General features: G+C 41.5%; 1 long non-coding RNA gene across 1 annotated transcript in view; it reads left to right on the forward strand.

Annotated features, from left to right (window-relative positions):
• Positions 1–3,731: 3,731 nt before the first annotated feature.
• Positions 3,732–25,010, forward strand: part of LOC110361785 (uncharacterized) — a 236,223-nt gene continuing 214,944 nt past the window's right edge. The window contains exons 1-3 of the long non-coding RNA XR_002418583.2: positions 3,732–3,876; positions 12,706–12,909; positions 16,958–17,049. This is a non-coding gene — a long non-coding RNA (uncharacterized LOC110361785). The remainder of the gene's footprint in view (positions 3,877–12,705; positions 12,910–16,957; positions 17,050–25,010) is intronic.

Below are 25,010 nucleotides of genomic sequence, written 5' to 3' on the forward strand. Positions count from 1 at the left end.
CTAAAGACCGGCACTAATAGCAACTGCGAGACGGGGAAGGAGAGAACACTCCCAGTTACTAACTTTTTCCATTGATACATCTGTTACAAAACAATTTTGCTGCAAACTTCTCTTCCTCCTTGCAAGCAATGCTTTGCTATATGTGTAGACCTCAGATAAACTACATGATGGATGTGGGGCTTGTGGGTTTTTTTGTTTGTTTGTTTGCTTGGTTTTTTTTTACCAAGTAAGCAACTTAGTGAAATATGAACTAGAACCTCAGCTGACTGATTTAAATGTATAGTGCTAGGCAGTAATTATCACAAGGTGCATTTGTCTATACTTCAGATTTTTTTTAATTCAAAACTCTTCAATGGAAGCAGAGTCATATTTGAAATAACCACCTATGGGACTTTCTGGCCAGAAAGCCTTGGTGCAGCAGAGGTAAATGTTTAGATGATTAATAACTTAATTTTTTAAGAGCTTGATTGGCAGGCAGGGGAAATACACCAAACTCTCCTTGCCTCAGAGGGATTTTTAGTGCCAAAAAAGAACTGCATTGAGAAGGAGAGCTCGTGATTTCACCTCTAAAGACTTTAAGACTAGAGGGACATGTGGAGGGGCAAAGTGGGATTTTCTGTAGCAGCAGAAGCCGCTGGGCCCAGCTGTGATTTCACACCCTTGCCTGTGTGGATTTAAGCTTGTCCAAGCTCCAGGGCTGTTCCTCAGTGTAGGTCATAGGGTAGTTATGTGAGTGTGCCCACAAAGGCTGGATGGAAACTTTTGTCACTGACATTTAATATGTGGCTGGGAACAAATAACAAACAATTTGGTTTGAATTAAAAAGTTTTGACAGTTACATTTTGCCAAATGTTAGTCAGAGAGGAAAACTGATGGATGTGTCATGTTTGAAAATTCCCAGGGTGTAGTAAACTCATTTGTTTTCAAAAAGTTAGGATCAGATTCTCCCTTTGCCTCAGAATAAATCTGGAAATATTTCAGGAAGGCTGACAGAAATTAAGGTCGTTTCATTCACCAGGGTAAATGAAATCTGCCTGGAGCTTGTAGCCAGAAAATGCTGTATCCAGTAGCAGAGGTGTGAAAGAACCGCTGCAGGCAGTGAGGCTGACAGTGGTCCTATTAAAGGCAGTATTATTCCCCCCACCTTAACCCTCCCTGTGACATCTTGCTGTTGCAGTTTTCAGTCTCCACACGCTGAGGCCATATGCTGATACATATTTTAAAAGGTATGTAAGGAGATGCACAGATCGTGTATAAAGGTGCTGAGTCAGCTAGCCCATGGAAGAAAGGAATCTTCTAGTTCCTGCCTGGGATATTCAAAGAGACCTAGAGACATTTGATCCCCAAATCCTTTTGGACCTAATGGAGCAGACACACCGTTAACCTTGGCGCTCCTTGAAAACTGCAAGTCTGGTTTTCTGAAAGGAGTTTTCCCATGTGTGCTCCTCTCATCTAGTAGCAAACCAGAAAGCCTTTCCAGCAGTCAGTCAGTAAGTGATGGCCTTGGGATGCAAGCCCAGGAGAGCCAGAAGTTTCCCCAGGTGTTCCTAATTCTGACATATGATCTCATTTGAGCTGAGAGCAGCTCACAGGGCAGGAGTAACCCCCCTAGGCAGGAAGAAAAGCTCCTCTCCCCTCCACTGCAGTGGGTCCCTGTGCAAACCCTGAAGCAGAATCTGTCCAAGGTTTTAAGTCTGAGGCATTAAAGCACTGTACAAAGGAAGAGAGCTGGTTTCAAAGGAACAGGACGATTGAATTATACCTTGTGTATAAAACCAAGCCTTTACAAAAAACATAGGAACAACTTTGCTTTTTTTCTCCTTCATCATTTTCTCTCAGAAAACAAATCCAGCAAGGCTGCCTTTGTGTCTGGTTAAAAGCTTGACACACCAACTCTGAATAATTGAGCCAGGTTAATGGTAGAACATAATTTATATGCCTTCCAATTACTTTTAATGAGCCTGGTTGGTACAGGTGTTTGGAGTAATTGTCAGCCATGGATTTGTTCAGCTTTGTACTTTCTCACTGTTCACAGAGCTGGTCATCTTATGAAGGAAAATTAGTAAAGTAATTCCAGCACAATTATACTTAAGCTACTGGTCTGCAAAGGGCCCTTATATTGCTTGGAGTAGAATATTTTCTTCCTTATTAATAATGCAGCATTGCCAGCAGCATAGGTAACTATGAGGATTACCAAACCCTGCTACACATGCAAGCAAAAACATGGTTTATTGTCAATACTACCAAAACCAGTGAAATTTTTCTGTTCTCCTCTCTCTGCATCATTCTGTATATTAATTTTATTGATACTTGAGCATAATATATATTCAGCTGTTGTAATTAATTACGTAATTATATAATATTCTGTACATACCCTCTTTTTCATTGCTGCTTGCCTGCACACTTGGTGAGCTGATTCAGGGAGATAAATGAGCAGTAAAGTAACTCTACATATAGGAAATGAACTGTTTTCTCTCCATTTAACTCCCTAAACCACATCTCTATGAAGGTTGATAGCAACTGTGACAGCACAAGGCAAATGGTCAGAATGGGTGGTTCAGAACATTTTGTACAGGAGCCAGATTATCTCATTTGACTGTAAAATTGTCTAACTGTGCTAGATTGGCATAACCTGAAAGGCTTGGGGATTAACGGGTGCTGAAAATTGATGGAAATGGAAGTTTAACTATTCTTGAGTATTTGTGCCTAGGCTGAACTCTGCTAACTCCACACGATCTCAAACAAATCATAGGAAGAATTAGATAGGCCCTGTAGCTGACTGTCAAGGCAATGGATTTGCTCTCCTGGAAATGCCCCGACAGTGGGGGGTGCAGGGACTGCAGGTGGATGGGCACATTGCCATCAAACCAAAAATGAACTGTTTACTCCATTGCTGCGTGATGATGCCATCATTGCTATTTTACACCAAGGGGAACTAGAAGGATTCCCATCTGGAGACTTAACAATGTAGGTGTAGAGCACCCAACCACTGGCCCGGCTGGCTGTGGTAGAAATCCAGGCATAATTCCTAGTACACTGGCTACACAGGTGTATTTTTATGGCTGCTGGCCTTGCCCCAGGGCGGTTCAGTCTTAAATTCTTCAAGACAAAATCATTACTGATTTGCTGTGCTTCCCTCACTGATGTGTTTTACTGATCAGCTTATTCACTGAGTGTTGTCCTTTGCGCACTAGGGAACTGTGACAGTGGGAAACAGATGCAGCTTTAAATAAGATTAGTTTTCTCTTTTTTGTTTGTTTGGAAGAAGCTCTGTGCTGACATGTCAACATGTTTTTCTTCCATCTGTATGTGTTGATCCTTGAATTAGAGCATCTCAGAGGCTGGAGAAGGGGGAAATCATTTTAGTCCTTCTAATCTATCCAGGAGGTCAAATACAAGATGAGGCACTATTATATATGTTCTAGAGTTAATGTTCCAGTTGATGTATTGCTTCTAATACTTTGCATAGAATATTTTTTTAGTTTAATAGACCTCTTTCTCTTCAAAGGAGGTTTGTGATGGCCGTTGTCTCACTGCTCTCCTGGTAACTATAATGCCATTGTGCCACCCCATTCATCTGTGCAGTATTGACACTTCCCCTTTCAAAATCAGCTTTGAATAAATGTTGACCAAGTCCAGTAAAATTATTTTTTCTACTGTTTTTCATGCCTCCTACTGACAGACCCTATAATTTCATCTTTTTCTTTACCTTTTAATTGAAACACAGCTTTGCAGCTGAAATGTTGTAGGCTTGGCTGTTTGACATGACTCTGTGATCTCCATCCTTGCCTCCGTGGAGCATCAGTGACTTGCAGACTGCAGTTTGATGACTGTCTTGGTTCCCGTGCATGCTTCTGCCAGCCTGAAAGCGTTAATGTAAGTACTTTTCTCTTTGAATGAGTGTTGGAAGGCATTTCCACAGTGGTGGTGTTTCGTGGCTAAGTCTCATTATCACTGCTCCTGATGATGCAGGAAGATGTGCAGACGAGGGGGCACAACTTGCAGTTCTCAGCACAGGCAATTCTCCCTTAACAGACAAATATTTGAAAGAGCCCAACAAGGTAGATTTGAGGATTTGCACAACTTTGGCCTCAAGTAATTTGCTCAGAGACATTGGTGAACAAGTCTGCGACTGTCAGAGCAAACCTGCTAACTTGAAGAGAGAGTCGATGCCTTGCACAGTGTTACACATTCAGCACCGCACTCCAGCATTGTAGACTTCAGTGCACAAACCCAGGTTTCTCCAGAGTTAAGGCTGTGGGTTACATGACAGCTGAGGAGGCACTTTTCACATCTAATTTCTGGATTAAAGCCCTCAGAGTTTGCCTGTTAGTCTTTTGGCTTTGAAAGCACTCTACGGGCTTGGGCCACAGACAACATATATGTCTATACACCCTGTTTTATATAGCATAAATGCAAGTGAAGTGAGGTGACGTCTCTCACAATGAAATACTAATGAACTGCATAGAACTGTGGAGCTCATTGTACTCAGCTTCATTTGGGAACAGAGATCAATAAGAATTAAATTTGTTCTCACAATAGCAGCAGGATCCCTGGGAAAGCAGAGAGGAACTGGAAAACGGCATTTTAGAAAAGATATTACAAAGTGATTTACGGAAGATTAAAGGATGACATAAAATACCAGTAACTATGAAAAGCCTGGAGGCTACTTGGTAATATTTTGAAGCAGGAAAATTTACTCTTGGGAAGCAGAAGAGGAAAATAGAAACAGAGAAATCAATTTGTAGTTAGACAGGGCTGGATTGTAAATTCATTGATATCAACAATATTTTTTCCTCAATGGGTCAAGCCCATATACCTGAATTGTAACTGCTGCGCTGGAATCTTAATGTTGCAGAAAATGGTGGAGGGCATCTGTGCAGTTCCTTTTAAAGAGGCAGAATATACTGTCCTCTGCTTTGCAGACAGGATTGGGGATTGGGAATGATGGATCTCAGCTGTCCCATGGGACTGCTAGGTAGCTATAGGGCTTGAGTCAGCAGAAGATAGTGAAGTTAATTAAGTGCAATTATGTGATAAGAGTGAACAGTGAGTCAGTGAAGGGACGGGTTGAAATTTTCCCTCCTGTTCATTAAAATATTAAAGCCTCTTTACATTGTTTTCCTCTCTGGTCTTTATTTATTTATTTGTTTGTTTTTGTACTTCTTATTTTCTTCCTTTTAAAAAAAAAAAAAAAAATAAAAAGGAGAGACCCAGAACAGCCTCCATTTCACATTTTCTAGAAGAAAATCCCATGCGCTCCATGGTTTTGTGATGTTTGCCTATACCATTGTTTTTTTCTGAACAAATTTGTTCGAAAAGTTCATCTCCCAGGGACCACGTTGTCCAAGGTGGCCATCTCACAGCCTTCTTGGGGCAACTGTTTACAGCAGCACAGTGAGTCAGGGGAGTGAGATGTGATCGGGGTTGAGCAACTGGGATTCCTCAGATGGAGACACAAGAATGTGTTTCTCCACCCAGGAGTCAGGGGGTTATTTATAATTGACCAAAGCTGCCATTGTACAGGATGATTTTGGCTGCCTCGGTGTTGTGCACTCGCTTCCCATGTATCAGGTGGAGCTTCCCCCAGTTTGGGACCTCTGAAGTGTGCTGAAAGGGACGGTCACAGCCCAGGGGGGTGAACACTGGAGCAAGTTCAGAGAAGGACAACAAAGCTGGTGAGGGGTCTGGAGCACAAGTCTGATGAGGAGCGGCTGAGGGAGCTGGGGATTCAGCCTGGAGAAAAGGGGGCTGAGGGGAGACCTTTTCCCTGTCTGCAACTACTTGAAAGGAGGTTGTAGAATGGAGAGTGTTAGTCTCGTCTCCCAAGTAGCAAGTGATAGGACAAGAGGAAATGGCCTCAAGTTGCACCAGGGGAGGTTTGGATTGGATATTAGGAAAAAATTCATCACCAAAAAGTTTGTCTGGCATTGGAACAGGCTGCCCAGGGCAGTGGTGGAGTCACCATCCCTGGAGGTGGAGGGCCTGGATGTTTAAAAGATGTGGTGTAGATGTGTAGTTGTAGGCATGTAGATTGAAGCTTAGGGACATGGTTTAGAGGTGGACTTGTCAGTCTTAGGCTAACGGTTGGACTCAATGATCTTAAAGGTCTTTTCCAATCAAAATGATGCTGTGATTCTACCATAAACCGCCGCCAGATGGCGGCGTCGCCATGGCAATGAGTGGCCTGCGCCGCCTGTTCCAGCCCGGGCCGGGGGAGCCTCAGGAAGGTGAATTTCTTTGGTTTAGTGTCACTTCTCGTCACCGTGGCCTGTGTCTGACCATCCTGGGATGGTGTCTGAGCCCCATCACCCCCAGTTCCCTGACGACCTGAACACAGCCGCAGCCTCCCTGCTCTGCAACGGGACAGGTCAAGCTGCCCAGCCATCGTCCTCACAGGCACTTGGCTCCTTTAGCAGTAATAAACGAGCACAAATTGGCTTTGGTTCATCCTCGGTCACAGCTTGGCCAGGTGCAAGTCCTATTCTGTCCCCCCCGATGTTACTCAGGACAATTTGCTGAAAAGCAGCTGTATCAGTGCAAAAGCTTTGTGTGGACTTTCTAGATTACGCTAAATACACTTTGAAAACAAACAAACAAGTGTTAATAGTGTGGCCAGCAATGTGGAAAGGATTACACAAAAAAATGTCTTTGAAAGAATAACGTGGGAGAAAAAAAGGTTTTTCAGTTTATTATCTGTTGGCCCTATGAAGGGAAAGCAAATATGAACTTGAAAACAGCTGAACAGTGGGCACAACTGCACTTTTGAGGGAAAATTGGATATTTTTGTGGCCTTGACAGAAAATCCGGAGTCAGATGTGTAGGGACATACAGGTCACCCATATAAATGCAGCATCAAATTCACTTTCTTGCTTCCCACAAAATATTGTGATTGTGTCAGGTACTTCAGTGGTTGATACATATTTCTTCACAGAAGTTGTTTTTTTTCAGCACTTACAGATTTCTTGAAGGGTATTGTTCCTCCTACATTTTATTAACAGTTAAAAATATCTAGATACTTTTATGGATAAGAACAGCTGAATGTTTTTTAGAGTCCTGCTAATTTGACCTCATAGTAATTCATGGCAAATGCGTTACAAATTAATTATCTGTTCTGGGAAACATCCCTTCTACTGGTTGTTGCCACTTAATTTCATTGGTGCATGTCTTGTTGATATAGTGTGAGACACAGTAAACATTTACAGTCTCTTTTCCATTTATTTTTCATAAACATCTGTTAATGTCAGTTCTAATTCTCTTCCTCCTTCCACTAAATTTTTTTTGATCTGTACCCTTATGGATGTCTTTTGCATGTCAATAGCTGTTCTTGCCCTTCCCTGGAGTTTCTCCATCCCTGTTTTATGATTTTTCAAAAGGGGAGTCTAGTTGAGACAGCAATATTAAAAACATGGAGGTGGAAAGTGGAAAGGGCTGATGCAATGCTGAATACAGGTGGGGATGCTGCACGGGGTAGGAGAGGTTGCATTACCTCTCCATAATAGTGGGATAGTAGTGTACTTGACAGTTGCTCCAAAGCTATGTTGGAAATTTGGTAGTGAAGAGCCATTAAAACACTGAACACCTTGGAAAACCTTACCTGCAGGGGTGAATTTCAGGGTAGCCTTATGAATTTAAGGAAGATTTGATCAGAATCTCAGATGCCCTATAGAAAGAATATAAATTCGATGGTAAAGCAATCTTCAATTTACTAAAATAAATGTAAGCAGATAGATGAGGCTAGTCAAATATAGATTTACAATAAATTGCAAAATCCTAACAGGATAATTTGCTGTCAGAACAATTCTTTGGAGGCTTTGGTGGCCATCCATCCTTGGGAATTTACATGTGGTCTACCTAAAACTCCTGTAATTTAGTGTGGTTCTGCTAGGTTTGCCAAACATCTCTTGTAACAAAAGGAACCATAACCAGAACTCTAAAAATACCATTTATTTCTATAAGACCAGAAAAAGCAGCCAAAAAACCAATTCCGTGTAATAGGTGCAAAAAAAGGAGCAATGTGTCTCATGGAAATAATATTTAGAATGTCTGAGATTTAAAACATGATCCTGGCCCATAGGTCATTCCAAGATATTGGATGATTCTTCATGTAGCCAAATTCCCTGGGAGGTTGTGAGCAATGTTTAGTGGGCACAAGATGCAATCTCACTTCCTCTGGATAAAAAGCACACTTAAGTGCCCACGCTGTCGGATTACAGGTGTACATACTGGAAATTAAAGGAGAAGGCACATTCCCAAACCCAGCCAGTATTTTGATAAAATTCCCTATGATGATTCAAGCTCACCCTGGGATTTTATGCCCAAATGTGGATAACTGAAGTAGGATCCTTGCTGATTCCCTCTTAACTCCACCTATTCAACATACCTAATTTGACATGGAGTAAAATGTCTCAGCCTTTCTCCTACCAATGCCCAGGGTGGGGGGATGTGCTTCTTTGCAGTACAACCTCCTCCTTGGGCAATCCTGGGAATTTCTGCCCTGCTCTCATCTGTTCACAGTATTTTCATTTGATTTGGTAACACGGGAAGGAAATAGCAGCAGTGTGAGAATGGGAGGGAGGCAATATTGGATGATGTCTGTTATTACAAATTACAGCAATGCCAGACCAGAAGGTGAGCTCTGGTAATGAGCTCGTGTGGATGATGCTGCTGAGGTGAAAAGTAAACCCAGTAACCTGATGGGTTGTACTCACCTCGTTTATGCAATGCTAGCTTGGTCAATGCCTACTCAGGTAACTTTTACACCTTCTCTTGCAAACTTTAGATCAGTGTTGCTTTGCAAAGGTCTCTCCTTGCAATTTCCACCCTAGAAGGGCTGCATTTTAATAGGGAGGAAACTGAATCCTGTAACCAAAGGTGTGTGTGATGTGAATGAGTAAACTATGGGAAAACATGAGACATGACACCAGCTCCAATAGAACAAACAAACAAACTTGATATTTACCTGCCCAGTCAAACAGTACAGGGTTTAAGATTCTTTTCTTGCTGCTTGCTTAGAAAAACCTGACCAGATGTGACCTAAATCCATTTGAATTAACTGTACATTATTGCCCAGTTCCTTGAGGTTTCTCAGCACAGATGCAAATAGGTAGGTGACTGCTGCCAGTGTAACAGTTTGGAAAGGAAACAAAAGACCCATTAATCCCTTGAAAAATCCACGTGTGTTTCGCCTTGGGGCTCTACACTCAGCATGACCTCAGCTTGCGTCCTTTATTCACACAGAAAAGTTCTTGTCTTTGGTTCTGTTGCCAGGAATTAATTTCCCTGCTGGGCTCTGCCGTCAGCCTCCTGGTAGCTCTTGCCAAGGGCACTTTCATTGAATGTGCCCTCTGTTGGCATCTTGTCTTAGGAACTGAAGATCTGCAGCATACCAAGGGTTAGTCACACCTTCTGCAATGGATTTTTTGGGAGCTGCTTCTTGGTTCTTTTCTTAATGTTATCTGTATCCTATTTTCCTATGATCTTGCTGCCTCTAAGCCTTGTTCTCACAGATTCTGCTCATTTGCTCCAAGGAAGTGCTTTGTATAAAGGCTCCATCTGTGGCCTAGAATATCTGTGCAATGCACAGATGTGTGAGGTAGATCATGGAGGGCAGCCAGAGGGCTCAGGTGAACAGGGCACGTTAATAGTTTGTGCTCTGAGTTTGTGCAGCCCCTTGGTCACTGCAGAATGGCAGTTTCAATGGCTTGTGTTTGATATCTTCCAGAATTGTCCATTTCTGGGACTGAAAATGGCACTGAAAGCATAGCTCATGCAAATGCCATAAACATTCTAATACAACTAAGTCATTGAGAAGACATAGCTACTGTATGGTATGTTCAGGACATGGGCACTTATCCAAGATAATAATTCTCTCACTGCGCTTATTTCTTTGGGGTGATGATGATGAGAGATTTGCTTTAACATCTATAGAGGACACCTCAGCCTGCAGTGTACTTTTTAGAAAGGTTATTTCAACAATAGATAGATATTTTCTTGTCATTATACACAGTACAGTATCCGTTTCCAGAGTCATTACTTTAGTAGAGAGCCATTTTATTGAAGTATTATTCATTTATAATGGTCATATTCTTGCCACGTATTGCCAAATAAATATAACAATAAATGAGCAAATATTACTGCATGTGCACGTCTTAGAGCCCACAGTCACTGAAGGTTATCAGTGTAGACAAACTGTAAAATAGCCAGACAAGGGCTTAATCCTGCAAAGTGCTTCACTTGCTGCAAGGGGTCTATGTCCATGGGATCCCGGCAGACGTGTTGGTCAGTGGTGGTCCCCTTCACAGACTCGGGGCTCAGACCCAGCAGGAAACAGGCCCAAAGGTGGACAGCATGGGTCACATGTGCCACATCAAAGTAGCCACCCCTTTGAATTTCAGATGTATGGTCATTAACGGCCACCCCCGCTACAGCTATCTGAAGCCTCTATGTGCCTTTCTCTTCTTACAGGTGTGTGTATGATCTGTTCGTACAGGATTCAGGGATTCTGTTATGTTGAGGTCAGGTTGTTAATGTTTCCATGGGAAATGCATCAGAAAAAAAACTTGATTCACCTATTTTTATTTATATATTTATCTATTATACGTGGATCTGGTGGTTTTGTACTCGGATATAATCACATAAACCACTACGTAGGATCAGGGTTTCTCTCAAGACACTGTTTCACATTGTGGCCAGTGGAGCCCAGGCTCAGCTGTGCTGCTGCTTGTCAGACATCAAAATCCCTTGTGATTTCTGGCTGTATGGGTGCAGAGTCTCCTGACCATGGATCATACCTTTGCTGGGCTACAGAACACAGGCTCCAGGCCACTGGGTCTTTCCTTCTCCCTTAGGTCCTGTAAATATAATTTGCTCCAAGTCACGGTGCTGTCCGCAGAACTTGCAGGCGCGTTCTGTAAATTGGTGCCCTTGTAGTTAGGAGATGTGTAAAATACAAGGTTTGTTTTTGTGTCAGAGCAGCCTTGAACATTGTTATAAGCAATTATAATTTCCAATCCATTGAACTCACTTTGTACTGTAAAATACTTTGCCAAAAAGTTAGCACTTCTTTGGTTTGTCTTCTATTAATGGGCCATTTAGGATGAAATGCTGTGTGAACCCTTGCATGGCAATGCTGTAAACTGCTGACAAATATATTCCCCAAAGCACCCTATGATATCTCAGATAGATGCATACCTCAGTAGACTGATGTGGTCTTTCTGCTCTTACCGCCACACAAAGACCTGGTGTGTGCAGGTCACAGTTACTGCCAGGCAAGAGATTCCCCATCACACAGAGGTGAACCAGTCCTGAGGAAATTTCATTTACTTTTATGTCCTTGCTCAGAAACCAGATGAGCAAACTATATTTATAAAACATTGCTCCTAACTTCTGAGCTTTTCCAACAATTTTCTGCCTCGCTTGTTTGGTGATAAAGTGAACACAGGCTCACTTGGCATTCTGGAGAGCATTTTCTCCATTGGAGGAGCTTGCATATTAATTATTAAGGCAAGAGAAAGACACATACACCACGCAGGTACCCCAGCCTGTCTGGGAAATATCAGTGTAATGCAAAAATCCTGAGGTACAAAGGGGTTTGTACCTAAAAGAGAGAACAGAGGCTTGTGTTTCTCACTGGTGTCCATATGCCCCGTGAGCGTGAAGCCTTAGCCTCTGTGAGCCTTTCATTTGCCATGGCAGTCAGAAAACTCTTGTGTTGGATTGATACGCCCCTCTCTGTGTGCACGTATTTACTCAGCTGTCTTAAATCCATGGCTGCTGGGAGCCTTCTTGCTTTAACACAATGTACAAATATAGATTTACAATTAAATTCAAATTTTATGCTTTCACACAAGTCTGACTGTATTCCCTAAGTCAAGATTCTCCCCTGCCTACTCCTTCTTTGGATTTGAGCTGTATTTAAGCAGGGTCATCAAGCTCTTGGAGGTGAGTGTGCTTTGCTGCCCTTGCCAGGGCTGGTTGCTGGCATTATTGATACCGATGTTGAAGCAGGTTCTGGAGGGCTCTGCTGAGTCTGGTCTTGGGGCTGTCCAGATCAATTGTGAAAGACAGATCTTGCCCAAACAAGGCAGGATCACACATAGGCATTGATCGGATTATAGATCTTGCAGACTTGAAATTATTGATGGATAGAAAAGCTTATACTTCTTGAACAGTATTCATAAATGTCTCCTAAGTGAAAAGAAACATATTGTTAAGGCCACAAAAAAGAAAGCTAGAAAGATCAAAGTCTTTCAAAGGGCAACACTTCCACCCTTGCTCCCACTCCCTCTGGAAAACCACCAAAACCAACAAAAGTAGAATTTGGAAAATGTTATTAGGCTTCGACCTTATGAAAAAAGTGTAATTATTTTGGCAATTGCTTACTTCTAAGGGATTAGAAGGTAAGAAAAGATAATCTGCTCCATTTTGTGGTTTAAAGCAATCAGAAAGGCCCAAATTGCAAAATTCTGAACTCTGGTACAGAACTTTGGTATCAAGGTTCCCTCTGGGATTTACACATTCTTCCTAGTTTCCTTTGCAAAATTGCAGGTTTTGTATTAATAGTTTAGTTCTTCTTCTACTGCTCTCCTAAAATCTGCTATGCTGGTGATTTTGAGGTATTCCCATTGACTTCCTAGATGTTGGCACAGACTGTCATAAAGAATCAGTGAACTACCCTGACTTGAGCTCTCCATTCTTGCCCAGCTTTCTGCCAACTGAAGAGGAAGAAGGAAAAACAGGAGCCTTACAAGAGCTCTCTGTCACTGCTGCGTAATCCAATTCAAGCCTTTGGTTGCTCTAGAAAAGTGGCAGGAGCTCTGCTTGTCACCATTAACCTCGACCATCAGGGTGAGCCCGCAGGAAGAAGAGGCTCTGCAACTTATTACTTTGACCCCATAAACATGCCAGGTTAGTACTAGTTTAATTCCAGTAAATTCAATATGGTTACACCAGGGATCAATTTGTTCTGAAGTTTTTTCTGTGCTTTCATACATAGAAGTGTCAGGTATTATTAGCAACAGAAATTTGTCTTGTGAGATAGTCTTAAGCACCTGATAGAAGTGTGATTTTGTTTCGTACTGGCAGAGAATATAGGAAATGCTGTTTGACTCCCTTCACAGCATGGATTAGCAAAATTAGACTTGTCTCCTTTGCACTAACAAGCCCCAGAACAGAATGTGAGCCATTAAATAAAGGAAACTCCTTTCAGACACACACACACATAAAGCTGTGGGAAAATAAATCACCCAGGCTTCCAAGAGGATAGATTATTACACAGTTCATATCTGTAGGGCATCTACTCTGCAGGTGCAGGATTTTTTTTGTGCACAATGACAAGACTTTATGGTTTTATTTACATTTTCTGAAGAGTTCACATGACTTGTTGCTATGGGGAATGCTGCAGTTGTCTGGGATACCCTTTTATATTTACATCACACACACACAATTCTGCCTGTATACTGACTTGGTGCGCCTTGACAAATCAGCAGGTAACTATGGCAGGCTTGTTAATTTAGCGGTTTGAGTCAGGTTTGAATCTAGTATGAATATTTTTGCATTTTTATTTTAGTTTACCATTTGCTTGTTTTTCCTTTCTTTGAATTTTTCATGAACGATGCCTTTGGAACTCAGACAAATCTGGAAGCTGGTAAATCCTGTTCTCCGAGGCTGCACATAACACTGCTTGCCCCAGGCAAGGTTTGCAGAGAAGCTCATTTCTATTTGGGCATTCAAAGAAATGATCAGAAGTGATCAGAAGTTGGGTGTCACTTGTCCTCTAGTTAGGTGCTTATGCATTTCTGGTAATACGGTCCTGTATAGGCATAGTGAACACTTAAAATTTTCCTTGAATCACAGAATGTTAGGGATTGGAAGGGACCTCGAAAGATCATCTAGTCCAAGCCCCCTGCCAGAGCAGGAACACTTAGATGAGGTTACACAGGAATGTGTCCAGGTGGGATTTGAATGTCTCCAGAGTAGGAGACTCCACAACTCCCCTGGGCAGCCTGTTCCAGTGCTCTGTTACCCTCACTGAGAAGAAGTTTCTTCTCAAATTTAAGTGAAACCTCTTGTGTTCCAGTTTGAACCCATTACCCCTTGTCCTACGCTTGGTTGTCACCGAGAACAGCCTGGCTCCATCCTCGTGACACTCACCTTTTATATATTTGTAAACACTAATAAGGTCACCCCTCAGCCTCCTCTTCTCCAAGCTAAAGAGACCCAGCTCCCTCAGCCTTTCCTCATAAGGGAGATGCTCCACTCCCTTAATCAACTTCCTTGTGAAATCTTTTGAAAATCTGCTCTCAAGGCTAAACCCTGAGATGATGCAGTGAAACAGAGAGACCACTTTCATTTTCATCTCATGGGCCTTGAATTTGGCCCAAACTAGTTTCATTTACAAATAAAGTTCTACTTCGAGTAGAAGTTAAGTGAGGACAATAAGCATGAGTTAAAATAAATATATATTCTGAAGTCTGCCATTTCAAAGCATGTCTCTGTGGAAGTTCGGTTCACAGACTCTCTGTTCATACAGTGAGGAGTAAACAGTAATGTTTCAAAGTATTCTTGGAAATTTCCTCCCACGGCTGTCACCTTAAGCACATACCATCCTCTGCTTGGTTCTGCATAGCATTGTTCTAGAAAGGTCTTGGATTCAGAGCTTGCATCTCAGGCAGCAAGGCCTCAGGGTGTGCTGAGAAAATTGCCATTTTTTCCTCAATGGATTCTTTTAAGCTGGAAAGAAGTGTCCCTTCCATGACATTTTCTTCTCTTCACTGCCTTCTTTCTTTTTTTTCCCCTTTAAACTTTTTAAGATGCCTGACTTCCAAATGTCAGAAATGAGCCTGACACTACAAAGCTTTAGAACTTCATAAAATCCTCAGGGAACTGGTTGAGTGCCACAAAAACATTACTCACGTCCAAATGACGTTATTTCGGTTCTGAATGACTGTGCATTTTGACCACATTCATGTTCCTCATTATTAACTAATCTCAGACATTCACACTAGACTACTTTTGCTTGCATGCATGTTTAACGAATAACTGTCTTTCAGAGGAACTGAATAGTTGGATGTTTGCTCCCAGAAAGAGTATTAACTGCATGTCATGTATTATCCATTATTTCATTAATTTTTTATCACTTGTAATCTTTATTTAGTAAGTTCTAGTTATCCAGTCATCCAAGAATGATACCATGCAACTTGTGCCATAATTTTGTAATCACATAAAGTCATGTAAAGCTGTCACTGTTTCTGGAAGATGGTGCTGCTGCCTGCCCATTCATGTCCCTCGTCCTACACAGTCCATTCTTCCAGCACAAGAATTCACTTGCTCGTTCAAAGAAGGAGGCCAAGAAACTGATCTAGGTTAAAACTAGCACTACAATGGAAAAACTTGGCCAGAAAAGCGTCCGTGTTGGTGCATGAGGGACATGACAGCACAGGGAGTTCTCTTGAGTTTCTGGAAGAGAACTTGACTTTGTTTTCTGGTTGCCTGCATAAACTGGATGAAACTGATTGAGAAATGACAATGAAAATGGCTATTACCTGTTCCTGAGTAGGAACTGGTGTGTAGCCAAAGCAACAAGTTTGTCAATGGCAAACATGTTTTCACTTCTCCCACATGTGAATGCTTTCTCTTGCAAGAGTGCAGTGACCTCCTAGGTCACCCTGTCAGGCCTGTGGCACCAGCAGTCCTCACCACAGCACCATATGCTAAATTTTCAGGTGGGATTGAGAGTGTCACCTCATATAAAGACACTAACCAGTGGTTCTCTGTCCCCATTGGAAAAGTTTGACTTGTTTCAGTAACAGAAAAAAGATTTAAATTAATAAAATAATTACTCTATATCATACTAAGCTTTCTGTCCAGTCCAAGTTGGGGTATCCGTGCCCATGAGATGACTTCCTTCTGCTGCACCCCTGTGTCCATGGTGCTGTCACCTGCTGCATTTCCTCATACATTCACAGCCCCGCCTAATGGCACAGGCTGGCAGCCAAGTGTATGCCACTGCAAGGAGAGGAGCACCACTGGTATTTAAAATGCAAATTATGGGATAAGGAGCAGCATGACAGAGCATAGTTACAAACCCAGCAGACTTTGAGGCTCTTACAAATTGTAACAAAGCACAATGTCCAATGTGTCACCCTTTCTACTTCTATTTACAAAGGCTTGCTGGCAGTTTCCCGCTCCTTGGCCCACAGGACTTCAGTTATTGCTCTCTGCTCCTCACTCAAGAGCCAAGCACTTATTAGATGACAAAGAGAGTAGATAATGGATAACAACAACAGGGTTAATTCTTCTAATTTCTGGGTCAGGAATAGGCTGAAGCACAATCAGAGATGTAAAACACAAACAACAACAAAAAAACGCCAACAAAACAAAAAACCCAAACCCCCACAAACAAACAAAAAATACAAACTTAGAAACAGCATGGTGTTTGGAGGGAAAACAGAGAAATCTCAGTGTAGTGCAAATTACTACAATGCTCAAAGAGGAAGAACTTTGGCAAATGACTGCTAATCAGCCAAGGTGCTCTTAAAACAGATAAATGCATCCCCACATTTCACATGACAGTGAGAATGAAGATTAACCCTTGACCTGTGTATTTGCCCCATACAGAGTGTTTCCTTCAGCTCCTGATGAAACAGGGCCCCAGTCTGGCTCATTTGCAGGCACAGCTCAGCTGCTAGAAGAGCTGGGCTTCGCTTCTTGACATGCCTCGTCTTCTCACTCTACCTTTTGCTTTTCTCATTGTCTCATGGATTGTTGACGTTTGGTTACCTACCTACTCGTCCCCCTCCCAGTCCTGCTCTGGAGAGTGCACACAATGTGCCTGGTCTTTTATTTCTCTTCACTCTGGGATTAAGAAACAAATAAGCACATCTCAACAATGCATGTTGTTTTTTGACCTTCAGCAGTTCATTTGTGAGTTTGATTTTTCTTTCTTCTCCTCCAGTGTCTCCAGTAACCTCAAGTCTCTTGAGGCCCTCTCATCTTCTCTCCAAGGTCTCTTCCTAACTCATGTTCCCAGAACTGCTTGTCATGCAGGTAAGGGGAAGCATTAGTTTACTAGAAAGGGAATTATGCATTTAAACGTAACCAGTCTGACACATATTGATTTTTATTTCAGGAGTTAACATGTAAAACACATAAATAAAATGCAGAGTTCAGGGGCTTACTGCTAGGTCAGGCTGCACCCTCTCCATCACTGATACCTGATCACAGCAACGTTCACTGATTGTCCAACTCAACTCTCCACACTGACCCAGCTGCAGACTTTCTCAGGAGGTTCAATTCCTGCTGGGTGATTTACATCACAGCCCCCTGTGTGTGTGTGTTTGTAACTCCACAGTGGTACAATGACATACCTCCTGCCTTCCATGTCTGAACCAGACCTTAAACTCTAGAGTGTCTCCTGCCTTACGCGGCTTTACAGACAACATACCATGTCACTGTCAAAGTCCTCTTTGAATGCACACAGTGAGGGTGACTCTGTGCTCCAGGCAGGTGTGCCTGCCATATTCAGCTAACGTTCCTGTACCTGAATGTGTCCTATGGCTCGGGGACAGGAAATCCCAGCACCCAGGCATGGTAACACCATGGGACTGCCAGAGGGCTCACACAGTGCTGTAGAGCAATCAAAGAAGAGATGTATGTTCTGCTTCTGAAAGATGGTCCCTTTAAAAAAAGAAGATGCAGTTTAAGGCCCATTAGCCAGAGATTCCTCACAGCTGCCGGGCTGGTGACCCATTGGTTTCCTCCAAATGTCCTTAACCCAAAGCACCTGCAGCCTCCCCTAGAGTTTTGTATTGACTTTCAGCTCAGTTTCCCCCTGTTAGCACAAAGGCCTGTGTTACATTTTTCTGCTCGTTGAGATCTGCAAAGGGATGATGATTTACAGCTCTGGGGTCTTCATGGGCATGTGGTGGGTGCTAAGGAGAATATTTTAGTCAGTGGAATTGTCCTTGCGAGATCAGATTCCTCTTGCTGAGCTCTTCTTTTTCTGCCTCTGAGGGCAGTGGAGCTGCAGAGGGGTGAGTACTTGGGCATTTGCTTCTATCGGGAGTGACTGTGGTTTGTGCTCGGGGGGTGCTGTGTTTGTCTGGCCCCCCAGTGCAGAATGGGTTCAGGCTGTGCTAGGTGAACGCCTTCCTGCCTTCTGCTTGCTGGCTGCCATGTGCTTCCATTCACGTAATTGGTATACAAGCTATTCTGGAGAAAAAAAAAAGCTCGTTTCTGCAGAAATCTGTTGTGCCCTTTATTGCTCTGACTCTGCACTCCGTGTTTTATGTGTTTTAATACTAAGGTGGTTGTGGCCCCTGCCATTTCACTTGCTGTTTGTACTCAGCTCCCGATTGCTTGAAAAACCTTAATGCTGACCTGTGTTTATTGACAATGGAGCTTTTTGTGGTTTTGTGGAAAAGTACATGTTGTTTCTGATCATGAAGGGAATTAATGCAGAAAATCACAAGTTGTCTACCTTTCAAAACCTTAGGCATGTGGCTTTCTTTTCACTTAACGTCTTATTGGAGGTTGCTATTTTTAAAAACCATAGAAACACTTTTTGTAGTGCAATGTACATCTTGGGAAGGCTTTTTAAGTATCAATGCAATTCTTAAAGAAACCTTTTTGTACTGAAAAACTTACCAATATTGTTCTTAAATTTACTGTGAGCTGTGTTGAAGTAACACAGAAGATCAAAGAAAGTGACTAACTGCCTTCTAGTCAGCAGAATTACCCAGGTGTTCCCTGTGACTGTACCTGTTTGCTACAGATTGGTCTGATTTCACATGAGGGAAAGAGCGAAGAGAAAAAACCTTGTTGGATATGAGAAGCTACGATATGTTGGTAAAGGAAACCACTGTGCAAACAAAACCATCACCCTCAAATGTCTTTGATTGTAAGAGAGCTTCAAAGGTCCAGGTAACTTTGTATTTGGTGTGTAAAATGAAACTTTTAGGCACTTGGCTGGCAGTGTAACTGAACTGCTTCTGTGGGTGGTTCTTGAAACTGGCAGGTGTTGTCTGTATTGCTTTTGTAGGCTGTTCAGGGCCTGAATGGGAGCGAAGCATCTCCTAATGGATTCTCTTGCCCTTAGTAACATGTTTTAAGGTATTATTTCTTGACTATACCTAAGAGGCAGTCCAGTCTACATGGTGTAAAGCAGTTGTTTTCTGCTCTCATTCTGAGAGGGAGGCTGTACTTTAGTAATTCACTGGTAAGAGGCCATAGGGTTTCCTAGAGAAATCTAGGTGGTGACAAGTGAAGTCTACTTTCAAGCTGAATCTTTTTAGGATGTGCTTTTGAAACCTTGAAAAGTTTTCTTAAAAAATTTCCCATCTTACTATGGTAGTATTTTAATCAATATTTTAGTTAAGTGTTCAGGCTAAGGAAAAGAGAAAACTAAGGAAATTGACACCACTAAAAAAAAAAAAATGAACATAGTGTATATTATACATGAATGCTTTCAGCAGAGGATACATAGATCAGGATGTGTTTGGATCTTAAAATACTTTTATTTGGAAAAGTGAAAATGAGAGAAAATATCTGATGCTCTGTCGAAATGTTGCTAATCTATATGATCCTTAAGCTTTCTAGTCCTCAGGAGGCAAATCAAAATGCAAGATGCTGCATGGGTTTGTTGTGAGACTCAGGACAACTCCTGAAGGCTGTGGTGTGGCCAGATCCTTATTCTAAGTTGTCAGCTGACCCAGATCCCTCTCAGCCTTGAGGGCTCTGTGCTGCCCCAGAGCCTTGTTCCCGGGACCTTTCCTGAGAGCAGGCAGCTCCTGGAACTCAGTCCTCTTACTTTCTTCTTCCTCCTTAGTTATCCAGCTGATTTATCAGGTGTGCAGCACTTCTTACTCTAGAGGTCAGTATAATGTTAATAATGGAAATGGTGCATAGCCAATTCTTTTTCCCTGATGAGCTGTTCCAGGGTGAACTCTAAATTATACTCCTTCTTGTGTAAGATGGAAGAGAAATATCATACTGGGGAAATGTACTTGTAAAAGCACAACAGCCAATATGGGGAGCTCAGAGGGTGTTAAAAGAAAACAATCATTGAGCCTCTTTGTTGAATGGAAGTTATGAATGCACTAGTAGTAATTTTCTGAAGCCATAGACAATAACATAATGTGAGTGGGTGATGGAAGAAATTACATAGGGTGAAATTTAGAGAGCTGATGGCAGCCTATGCATCACTTAAGACCTATTTCTGATGGCTTAATTGTGGCTTAAATATCACACAGGCCTTGTGCTCATCTTCTGTGCAGAAATGAATTCCATCTAGAATGAGCACCATGAGCAGAACACGGAAAATGCAATCTGATCAGCTGTAAAACTCCTGCTTTGGGGAAGGGTGTTCTGTACTGCAAACAGATGTGGGCAATGTAGATTTATGTTGTAGCACGTATACCATAGAGGCCTAATGCTGTGTTTTGCCATAGGATGCACTGATGTTGGTCCAAAGACATGCCATGAGAATATTGATCTTTAAACAAATGGGAAAAACTGAGTAATGAGCACACCCCAGGCTTTGTGGTAAACTATTCCATTTGTGTGTGAGCTATGTGGCTGATAACACTAGAAGCGATCCCTCTTACAAGTGCTTTGGGGGCATTTATTGTACTTTTGGGCTTGCTTGCTTCAAATATTCAGTCTCGGTGGTATGAATGCTTACCAAAGTAAATTGTCAGCTTTTTGTGACTACAGAAGAGAAATTAGAACTGAATGGTCACATGTGTCTTTGCTACGAAATCATTGCATGCTGGTTCAGTAAGAGAAGAGAAAGAGCTCTGTACAGCCACTGAGAGAGATCAAGCTGGCAAACCACTTAGCATAGTGAATATTGAACGCTTAGTTTTTCAGCCACTTTTCAGAATGTTTTTAAAAAAGTATGGTGGGCAGAATAAAAGCTGAACCCATTGAAGTCTTCCTTATCTTTACATGCTTGGATTTCTTGTAATATTTAACTTTCTCTTTGTATTTCCTAAACTTAGGATTCTTAGTTCTGAGACAATCAATATTCCCATGTAATGTGTTTTGACATATGTTCCTGATAAGCATTTTTGTCTTGAAATCCTAACATATGTTATTTGGTCAGAACAGACGAGGTAAATGGAAGTAGTCCCCGATAGCCACTTTGAAAGCAGAAATAGAGATGAAATGTTAGGACTACACTAATAGCACTTTTCAAAACACAAAGCTTGATGGATTTCACTGTTTCCTTTTTTAATTGGGAAGCAACCTGCAAATCATTGCTGTTCTCTGGAAAGAGATCTGTAATTCAGATGTCTGCTAAATGGTTTGCATGAATTCTATTCTGGTTCTGGGTTTGTTCGCAAACCATTCACAAATTGTCTACTTTTATTATTCACAGTGTGTGATTGGGCATGTGGTATATTTTCTGCTCTCTAGTTTAATGACTGAAACATTTTGACAGGGAATAGCAAATGGTGAATGACAACTAGTAAACAGCATGCAACTTGGGGCATTTGCAAACAGTTTCAAGAGTATTAACAATCAGAAGAACACTTCTGAAGCCTGGGTAGTCTGACCTCTATGAATGATAATGATTCACGTCTCAGCCATTTAGTTACAGATGTATTGAAGTCAGTTTGTCATTTGTCCAGCTCTGTTAAGTTTGCAAGCAAAATCATTACCTATGAATGATGCCTCTTGCAGTCAATTCAAGCCTTGAATTACTCATAAATGAAGTCTCATTTTGAAACTTGGTCACAGGGGAGCAAATTCTCTGATATTCATATCAGAATGATGAATTAAAATAGCATTCTTCTGCTCATCAGGACTGTGATACAGAGGTGGGTACCATATTCTTGTTCAAAGACTTACAAATGTGGTGCTAAAGTTAGCTTACCTGTACATAAGCATTAGAAAAGCTGCAACTCTGAACACTAAATTAGATAGATATCCTGTTACTTTTATTGGAGTATACAAATTAGTCTGTTTTTTTTTTTTTTTTTTATAAACCTCAATCTCTGTTTCGATGCCAAACTCATTGAGTTTCTTCAGTTCCTTCAGCTTGGCAGTGAAAAACAACACTATTCCAGTCCTGAAGGTTTTGAAATGATGTATGGTGTGATTTTCACACAGAATATGTGCAACTTTTTTTTACCTCAGCCTGGGGTTCTTGAGCTGTATGAATGACTAAGTTTTTGAAACACTGCAGGCAAAATTGTTTCCCTTGATCCATGCTGTAGATATCTTTTGCATTTTCTGCACACATGGTAGTTTTATTTCCATCAATGGGAATTCCACATGCTGAATAAGGAAGAACTATTTGCATTCTGGATAAGTGCTGTGTTTGGACACTTAGTAATACTTAGTCGGGCAAAGCTCCTGCTGACTTTGATCTTGTTGGCAAGTTGCCCACTGGATTTGAGTCCCTGTTTTCAAGAGCTGGTAAATGGCATTTTAATGGCAAGGGTCAGTAATGATTGCCATACAATTTTTCTTGCTTTCCCCACCACAAAGCTATCATCTGAAGTAAGGCATTTCAGTTCTTTTTGAAAGATTAATAGTTGTCTGCTAGTAGCAGATTTTCCACTACCCAGAAAGCAGTACACCCACTGATGAGTTTATCATTTGAACTTTGAATCCAGTCAGGAAGTTGAGACGTAAACTCCTCCATGATGGTGATTTGTGGTATAGATCCAGTTTTCAGGGTCAGGTTATTAACCAGCGTAACAGTGATATAAGCACATGTCATAGAGAACATGAATCAGAGGAAGCGCCTGACAAAGCCCTCGCTGTGCAGGCAGCTTTCCTGGGAGCCTGACGTGTGTCACAGAGCTCCGGGTGTCAAGCTGGAAAATACCACAAGTATTAACAGCCCGCATATGTGTATATAAAACTTCTCTTGGCAGCATTTTTGGTACTCAGAGGATTTTATGCTGTGGCTTGTTTAAGGAAGAATTTCCATTTTGCTCTAAGTTATGCAGTTTCTAGAGTTTTTCTTTGCTTTTCCCAGTTGGTTTGAGGGAGAAAAATAGTGACAAGGACCCAACCACTTATATTGGATAGTTTGTAGCTTTTCACATAGGAGGAGTGTTTCTCACTTTGGTAACAATGCTCTGGGTTCCTGTTAAATTAACATACTGAAAGAGCATAATTATCTGCAAATTTCCAATGCTTGTCCTGTTATCCTGAAAGTACTGAAATGTAAAAAAATCTGTGAGGAAAACCTGTGGTGTAAAAGACTAATATTATTTGAGTGGTACTCTCAACCTCTGATTTAATAGTTGTACTCAGAGTTATGGTATGGTAAGTTCTCTTTCTATCTGTACTGTAACGATCTCTTCAGTTCTACGGTGTTAGGGGAAAAAAAGACTGTCCTTTAACCGCATTCAAAATAATTCTTCATCTCCATTATGTAGTGACTTCTACTGAGGTTGCTTTAGACTGCAGATTTGAGGGTAATGCGTATGCAGTGAAGTGTCACAAGTTTTGTGATCTAGGTAAGTAACATGTGAGACTTCATAGTACTTGTGTTGGGCTTGACAGAAGAAATGTTTCTGTTCTGGTGGTTTAAGCTGTGCCCAAGGGAGGCAAAGTCTTTAGTTGCAGTTCTGTGGATGACCTGCTTCTCTCTACTTCCGCATGGTGGCTCCTCTGCTTTCCACCTGGGAAGAGAAGGTAATCCCCATTGAGGAGCTCTTGTCGTATATTTACATACTCAAACAGTACTCTAAATAAAACATACACAGTGACATTTCTGCATATTGTGTGTGGTTAGTTCTGTGCATTGTAAATGTGTGAGACTGAAGTGTTGGGAGAAGCAGCCCTTTCTCACAAGTGTCCTTGCTCCTCTGAAGGTTTTGCTTTAGCCACTAGATGATGCAGCAGCTTGTCTTTGTGTCTTGGGAAGACGTGGAGGGAGAAGCTGGCATATAAATTAAGAATGAGTAATTGGAGAAAATCCCCACTCCTCTAGAAGCAATACACAGACTAGATAATAGGCCTTGGAAAACTAGTGAGATGATAGGGTTTCCAACTTTACATTTTCTAATTGCTTCAAATGAACCCCATTAGAAACAGCTGGTCTGAATCTCAACTGATATAATTGTCATATATTTTTAGATTTAAATAGCACTCAGCTGGTCTACCCCAGATGTAAACTCTGGCCTAGATTATGTGATAGTTATCAGCTTGGAATGGAAACTTCAGTGTTACTTTTACAGGCAGATTTATTTTAATGTATTATCAGGAAAATCCAGCATATTTCCAGGTATTGTGTGTCTGAAAAAATAATAACCAATACAAGACTGCTAAGAAGACAACGTTAAAGTAATGCATTTATCCACATTGTCACTGTTCAGGGCGGCTGGATGAAACTTGAGTCCACATCACATGCTGGTAACGGGTAATCTCAGGCTGGATGCTCTGAGCCAAGGGCGTATTCAGCTTCCTGAATCCAAAGAAATTGAAAGGTATCAGATTTTTCAGAGGCTGGTGAAACCCACTTGGAACTGGAAATACATTGAGTAAGATGACTTAAAATAGCTTTTTAGTAAGAGTAAAATGAATCGGATTTAACCTGTGAGATGTTGTGATTTTTATTTGAAAGAAAATTAACAAATGATTTGTTGTTCATTCTCACCTACCTTAAATTCAGAAGAATTCACAAATCTGACCCTTAATATTTCCTCTTAGCTGGATTTTTTTCCATTGCTGTAGTCATTTCCAGCAGTTGTTTTTATAGATTTTGACCTATGTTGAAAGAATTCTCTTACTCCTGGATCTGAGGCACAAGGGAATTGGGTCATGGTATCTGAAGTCTGCGGTGATGCAAAATTAGAGGGGTGGAGAAGTTTACTTGTCTCTTATTTCTACTTTTCCATGATGTATTTATTTTCAAAAGGAGTAGACCAAAGTAACTATTTACTGTTTACATAGTACTTTTTTTTAAAGTAAAGCAAACAGAGCAGGATTAAAGTGTGGGGGGAATTATTTTCCAATAGCCATGAGCTAACAACTGATCAATAGAA

This window comes from Columba livia, chromosome 9 (assembly GCF_036013475.1).
Source record: "Columba livia isolate bColLiv1 breed racing homer chromosome 9, bColLiv1.pat.W.v2, whole genome shotgun sequence".
In the NCBI taxonomy this organism is placed as follows: Eukaryota; Metazoa; Chordata; class Aves; order Columbiformes; family Columbidae; genus Columba; species Columba livia.